The 7900-nt window shown below is 39.5% G+C and overlaps 2 non-coding genes across 2 annotated transcripts; both read left to right on the top strand.

Moving 5' to 3' along the window:
- Positions 1-3452: 3452 nt before the first annotated feature.
- On the top strand, positions 3453-3560 carry LOC148581208 (small nucleolar RNA R71). Its single transcript, XR_015896583.1, has one exon. It is a non-coding gene; the product is annotated as a small nucleolar RNA R71 (small nucleolar RNA).
- Positions 3561-7249: 3689 nt separating this feature from the next.
- LOC148581207 (small nucleolar RNA R71) lies at positions 7250-7357 on the top strand. Its single transcript, XR_015896582.1, has one exon. It is a non-coding gene; the product is annotated as a small nucleolar RNA R71 (small nucleolar RNA).
- The last annotated feature ends 543 nt before the right edge of the window (positions 7358-7900 follow it).

The following is a 7900-nucleotide window of genomic DNA, read 5'->3' as shown; positions in this document are numbered from 1 at the left end:
ACTCAAGTGGTCTGCCACTAAATTCTGATTACCACTCCTATCCTTTATTTCTAAATCAAATTCTTGTAACAGCAGTATCCAACGTATGAGTCTTAGTTTGGATTCCTTTTTAGCTAATAAATACTTTAAAGCTGCATGGTCCGAATACACTACTACTCTAGTACCAAGTAAATAAGCTCGGAATTTATCCAGAGCGAAAACAATAGCAAGAAGCTCTTTCTCAGTAGTAGTATAATTGGACTGGGCAGTGTCTAAAGTCTTAGACACATAAGCAATAACGAAAGGATCCTTACCTTCACGCTGAGCCAGCGCTGCTCCTACTGCATGGTTGGAAGCATCGCACATGATTTCAAATGGCTGGCTCCAGTCTGGTCCTCTCACAATTGGAGCTTGAGTCAGAGCAGTCTTCAGCTTATCAAACGCTTGTTTGTAATCCTCACTGAACTCGAACTCAATATCCTTCTGCAGTAATCTGGATAAGGGAAGTGCGACCTTACTAAAGTCCTTAATAAATCTCCTGTAAAAACCTGCATGGCCAAGGAACGAACGGACTTCCCTCACAGAAGAGGGGTAAGGTAGACTAGAAATAACATTCACCTTTGCTGGGTCTACAGAAATGCCATTATTAGATACCACATGTCCTAATACAATTCCTTGTTTTACCATAAAGTGACATTTTTTGAAATTTAATACAAGGTTTGTATTAACACACCTATCTAATACTCTAGATAATCCATCCAAGCAAAGGCTAAAAAAATCACCATAAACGCTAAAATCATCCATAAAAACTTCCACACAGTCCTCAATAAGATCAGAAAAAAGACTCATCATGCACCTTTGGAAAGTAGCTAGTGCATTGCACAAGCCAAAGGGCATTCTCTTGTAAGCATAAGTCCCAAAAGGACATGTAAAAGTAGTCTTTTCCTGATCCTCAGGAGCTATATGAATCTGGAAATAACATGTGTAACCATCTAACAAGCAATAATGTGATTTACCTGACAGGCGATCCAGCATTTGATCAATGAATGGAAGTGGGTAGTGATCCTTACGGGTAGCTTGGTTGAGACGCCTGTAATCGATGCAGACTCTCCAAGCATTCTGAACTCTAGTTGCTCTGAGCTCTCCATGCTCATTCTTTACTGTAGTGACTCCAAACTTCTTGGGTACCACTTGTACTGGGCTTACCCATTCACTGTCTGAAATGGGATATATGATACCTGCTTCTAACAGTCTGGTCACTTCCTTTTTGACAACTTCCAAGATGGTGGGATTCAATCTTCTTTGGGGTTGACGGACAGGTCTTGCTCCCTCTTCTAAAAATATTCTATGCTCACATACTTGAGGGTTGATGCCTACTATGTCTGCCAAGCTCCACCCAATTGCCTTCTTATGCTTCCTCAGCACATCAAGTAACTGCTCTTCTTGTGGAGAAGTAAGTTCCCTTGCAATGATAACTGGAAATCTCTGCTCATCTTCAAGATAAGCATATTTAAGATGTGGGGGAAGGGGTTTCAATTCTAACTTCTGATCATGAGCAGGCTCTGGATTATCTGGGGCTTGTGAAAATGGCGAAGTGCCCTCATTGTCAGTTAAAAGGATCCCCACACTTGGACCTTGTCCAGTGTGCCTCTCTTCTAACTCTTCCTTGTGAACTTCAGCTACACTTTCATCTATGACATCACACTGGAAGATGGAACGATCTTCTGGGGGTTTGTCAATGACTCCATTCAGATTGAAGATTACTATGCGGCCATCTATTTCAAAGGAGTATGTTCCTGAAAAGGCATCCAATTTGAATTTTGATATCTTCAGGAATGGTCTTCCAAGTAGGATTGATGATGGCTTATCTGAATCATTATGGGGCATCTCCAAGATATAAAAATCAGTGGGAAATGTAAGTCCTTTAATGTTCACCAAAACATCTTCAGCAACCCCAGCCACTATAATAATACTTTTATCTGCTAACACAAAACGAGCTGCCGACCTTTTTAAGGGAGGGACCCTCAAAATATCATATATAGACAAAGGCATTATACTGACACATGCTCCTAAATCACACATCCAATCATAAATTACTACACCACCAATAGTACAGCTAACTATACAAGGACCTGGATCACTACATTTTTCAGGTAATCCTCCCATTAAAGCAGATATAGAACTACCTAAAGGAATAGTTTCTAATTCATTAATTTTGTCTTTATGGATACATAAGTCTTTTAGAAACTTTGCATATTTAGGTACCTGCTAAATAACATTAAAAAGAGGAACAGTTACCTCAACCTTTTTGAATATTTCTACCATTTTGGGGTCGGGTTCCAGCTGCTTCCTGGGCTTCCTTGCAAGTTGTGGAAATGGAATAGGAGTGGTGTCTTCTGTGGTGTTTGCGCCTTTTGGTGCTTCCTCCTGTGGTTGAGCTATTTCTTCTTCAGCTATGTCCTGTATGTCTTCTTCCTCTTCAACATCTTCTATTTCTACTACCTCTTCAGCTGAGGTGTGTTCTGGTGGGCTTGGTTCCTCCTGACTCCTCTCCTGCAGAGTGGTTCCAGACCTCAGGGTGATAGCATTAATGCCTCCCTTTGGATTGGATAATGGTTGAGAGGGGATTCCAGTGGAGCTTGAAGGTTGGTTACTGAATTTTGCGTTGATCCAATCTGTGACATAAGAGCTTGCAAAGTAGAGGTAAGACCATTCAGACTGGCGTTAATACTATTCATGTTATTTTCCATGGTCTGTTGTCTTCACTCAAAAGATTGTAGTAGTTCTTCATTAGGAGATAAAGAAGAATGAGTAAATTGAGATGTCTGCTGTTGATTGTTCTGTGGTCCTTGGTTCTGCCTCAGGTGAGGTGCTCTGTAAGGTTGATTTTGCTGCCTGTTATTGTTATTATTCCACCTCTGATTTCCCTGATTATCTCGGCCTCATCTGTTATTATTGTCCCTCCAATTCTGGTTAGAATTGTCCTACCATCCATGATTATTATTTCCACTTTGATTGTATCCTTGGTTGGGGCGGTCATGGAAGTTATGAGTGGATGCCACCATGTTGTCTTCTTGTTGGAGCTGCGGGCATTCATCAGTATAATAGCTATAATCATCACAGATTCCGCAAATTCTCTGTGGGACTAGTTGTTGGTTTTGCTGTGGCGGAGGAGGTTGAGCTTGCTGAGCTTGTTGTTGATTCAATTGCATCTGCTTCAGCAAGTTGGTCATCTCACATATACTCTGGGCTAGAGCAGCAGTCTCTCTGTTAGAGGATACTTCTAGAATGGCTTTTGAACGGCTTTGTTTTTGCCTGTGATTCCTAGTAGATTCAGCTAAATCACTGATCAATTGCCAAGCCTCATCAGTGGTCTTGTACTTCTTCATAGACCCATTGCTAGTACTTTCCAATGTGGTCTTATCTTGGGGCCTCATGCCCTGTGTGATATAGCTAAGTAACACTATCTTGTCAATCATGTGGTGGGGGCATACTTCCAGAAGATTATTGAAGCGCTCCCAGTATTCAAAGAGAGTTTCATTGTCATCCTGAACAATTGTGGAAATATCCTTCCTCAGTTTATCAGTAACTTCAGATGGAAAGAATTTTTCTAAAAACTCCTTTCTGAGTGTATCCCAGTTGGATACATTTGCCAGAGGTTGAGTGTAGTACCATTCTCTTGCTTTTCCCTTGAGAGAAAACGGGAAAGCTTTCAGCAAAATTGAAGTTTCATCAGTACCATCACGCCTGACAGTAGAACAGGCTGCCTGGAAATCTCTCAAGTGCTTGATAGGCTCTTGAGCAGGTAGGCCATGAAACTTGGGCATCAAATTTAGCAGTGCGGTCTTTATTTCAAAATCTGTAGTTACCGCTGGATGATACGCTTGAAACGGTTACATTGTAAAATCAGGGGCTCCTTCCACCTGAATGGTAACTCTCCTAGCTGCCATGTCTTCTGCACGTAAAACAACCGAATCAGTAGAACGGGGGCTGGTTTCTTCCTCAAGTTCACTCTCAGATCCGCCCTCAGAGCGGACTAACCGACGCTGTACTCGCCTTTTTCGTGAAATAGTTCTTTCAATTTCAGGATGGAATATTAGCAAGCGCGGATAAGGAAGTGAACGCGTCATTTGACGGAAGAAACATGCAGCTCATAGTAGCAAAATAAAATAAAATACAAATAAATAAATTCTAATTAATAACTTTAGCACTCTATTGCAACTCCCCGGCAACGGCGCCAAAAATTGATAAGGTGCAGAAGTTGGTGAATTAAAAATTATTAAAATAGTTACGTTGCAAGTATAGTTCTTAACTCACCAAAAATCTGTCTATCAATTTAGAAATATGTCACAGAGAGTTTAAATTAAAAATTACTGGGAGTTGGAGTCTCAGGTCGTCTCCCAATGAGTTGCAGAAAAGTGTACTATTTTATTAATCAGATGTTCCAAGAAGTTAAGTTAAGTAGAGGGAAAATTAAAAAGAGGAAATTTAAATAATATGAATAAAAGCCTTGACTGGGAGTTGATTAGTTGGAATCTCTATTATTGATGGGATGATTTCAAGATTTATTTATAATTAATGGTTGTTCTGTTTAGTTATCCCTTACTAGGTAAATGAAAGTCAAACAAGTTGGAATGCTAGATCTATTCACGAGTTGCAACCCACTTAGTTCAAAGGGATTGATGTTAGTGATTAGATAACAATCCAACAGTTAACCCAATTACAATTTTTCTTTCAATCCTTCCAACTCAAGAGTTCCTTTCAATCAACTCCCCATCAAGTGAGGGAACTACTCATTCATTGCAAATAATAAATCCATAACACATGAAAGAAAATTAAAAGAAGACATGATTATTGGAATGGAAAATAAATTAAAATGGGAGAAATAATCCTTGTATGAAATAATCATGAAAATATTTAAATAACAAAGTTGAACAAAGCAAAGAACATGGAAGAATAAAACCAAGTTAAGAGAACGAACTAGAATGACAAAGTCTTGATGAGGAAAATAACTCTTCTCAATGTTCCAATGCTAAGATCAATTCCAAAAATAAAATTCTAAAACCTAGAGAGAAAAACCTAGAGGAGGAAAAACTAGATCTAAAACTCTAAAACTATGTAGAATGAATGTCTCTTTGTTTCTGCATATTCTCTGGCTCTAGTCTGCTGTTCTAGGCCGAAAACTGGGTCGAAATAAGGTCCAAAATCGACCCCAGTGAAGTCTGCAGATTATGCAGATCACACATGTCACGCAATCGCGTCATCCATGCGGACGCGTCATTCGCGCTTTTCCTTTCCACGCGTTCGCGTCGTCCATGCTACCGCGTCGCCTGAGCTTTTCCAATCCGCGCGGCCGCGTGAGCCATACGGCCGCGTCACTTCGATTTGCTCTCCTTCGCGCGGTCGCGTGAGCCATGCGACCGCGTCGCTTCTCGCTGGTTATCTCCTCAAATTCTTGTGTTCCTTCCATTTTTGCTAGCTTCCTTTCCAATCTCCAACTCATTCAAGCCCTATAAAGTCTGAAACACTCAACACACAGATTACGGCATCGAATGGAACAAAGGAGAATTAAAAATACATAATTAAAGTCTCTAGGAAGCAGTTTTCAAACATGTTATAAATTCAGGAAGGGATTATAATTTCATGCTCATTTAATGAATAAGTGGGTAAGGATCATGATAAAACCACACAATTAAACACAATGTAAACCATAAAATAGTGGTTTATCAACCTCCCCACACTTAAACATTAGCATGTCCTCATGCTTAATTGAAGGAGATAAGGAAATAAGTATGAACATGTAGAAACTCATGAAATGCAATGCAAGCCTACATATATATAAATAAATGCAACTATATGATTCTTGCCCACTTGATCAAAGGTAAATAAGCTCTTCAAAGCAATTACAAATCAAATTCCACTAATTCTATCATTATACAATAAAACAGATAAAAGTGCAAGAAGATAGCTCATGAAAGCAGGGGACATGAAAATTCAAGCATTGAACCCTCACTGATAATGTATGTACGCTCTAATCTCTAGTGTATAGGGTAATCACTCTATCTTTCTCTAATCATACTTTCTAATTTTTGTTCTTCTCCTAACCAATCAACAACAATTAGTATATCAATGCAAACATCATGAGGCCTTTTCAAGGTTGTAATGGGGCTAAGGTACAGGTAGGGGTATACATATGGTTAAGTGAGCTAATAAATTGAATCTTTAATTAACCCAAGCTTCAACCCAACCTATATAATTTTAATGTAATCTTAAAGTTCATACCTAGCTACCCAGAATTCTCTTTTTCTATTCATACTCATGTATCAACTTTATATTCGATTTTATCATATGTGCATTGATCTTTGAATTCTGAATTTAACATTGGGGTAATTTTGTCCCCTTATATATATATATATATATATATATATATATATATATATATATATATATATATATATATATATATATATATATATATATATATATATATATATATATATATGAGACCATTCAGACTGGCGTTAATACTATTCATGTTATTTTCCATGGTCTGTTGTCTTCGCTCAAAAGATTGTAGTAGTTCTTTATTAGGAGATAAAGAAGAATGAGTAAATTGAGATGTCTGTTGTTGATTGTTCTGTGGTCCTTGGTTCTGCCTCAGGTGAGTTGCTCTGTAAGGTTGATTCTGCTGCCTGTTATTGTTATTATTCCACCTCTGATTTCCCTGATTATCTCGGCCTCCTCTGTTATTGTTGTCCCTCCAATTCTGGTTAGAATTATCCTGCCATCCATGGTTATTATTTCCACTTTGATTGTATCCTTGGTTGGGGCGGTCATGGAAGTTATGAGTGGATGCCACCATGTTGTCTTCTTGTTGGAGCTGCGGGCATTCATCAGTGTAATGGCTATAATCAGCACAAATTCTGCAAATTCTCTGTGGGACTAGTTGTTGGTTTTGCTATGGCGGAGGAGGTTGAGTTTGCTGAGCTTGTTGTTGATTCAATTGCATCTGCTTCAGCAAGTTGGTCATCTCACATATACTCTGGGCTAGAGCAGCAGTCTCTCTGTTAGAGGATACTTCTGCAACGGCTTTTGAACGGCCTTGCTTTTGCTTGTGATTTCTAGTAGATTCAGCTAAATCACTGATCAATTGCCAAGCCTCATCAGTGGTCTTGTACTTCTTCATAGACCCATTGCTAGCACTTTCCCATGTGGTCTTATCTTGGGGCCTCATGCCCTGTGTGATATAGCTAAGTAACACTATCTTGTCAATCATGTGGTGGGGGCATACTTCCAGAAGATTATTGAAGCGCTCCCAGTATTCAAAGAGAGTTTCATTGTCATCCTGAACAATTGTGGAAATATCCTTCCTCAGTTTATCAGTAACTTCAGATGGAAAGAATTTTTCCAAAAACTCCTTTCTGAGTATATCCCAGTTGGATACATTTGCCAGAGGTTGAGTGTAGTACCACTCTCTTGCTTTTCCCTCGAGAGAAAATGGGAAAGCTTTCAGCAAAATTGAAGTTTCATCAGTACCATCACGCCTGATAGTAGAACAGGCTGCCTGGAAATCTCTCAAGTGCTTGATAGGCTCTTGAGCAGGTAGGCCATGAAACTTGGGCATCAAATTTAGCAGTGCGGTCTTTATTTCAAAATCTGTAGTTACCACTGGATGATACGCTTGAAACGGTTACATTGTAAAATCAGGGGCTCCTTCCTCCTGGATGGTAACTCTCCTAGCTGCCATGTCTTCTGCACGTAAAACAACCGAATCAGTAGAACGGGGGCTGGTTTCTTCCTCAAGTTCACTCTCAGATCCGCCCTCAGAGCGGACTACCCGACGCTGTACTCGCCTTATTCGTGAAATAGTTCTTTCAATTTCAGGATCGAATATTAGCAAGCGCGGATCAGGAAGTGAACG

Source organism: Arachis ipaensis, chromosome B10, assembly GCF_059453495.1.
Source record: "Arachis ipaensis isolate K30076 ecotype BB chromosome B10, ASM5945349v1, whole genome shotgun sequence".
NCBI lineage: Eukaryota > Viridiplantae > Streptophyta > Magnoliopsida > Fabales > Fabaceae > Arachis > Arachis ipaensis.
This window is presented reverse-complemented; position numbering and strand designations above follow the sequence as displayed.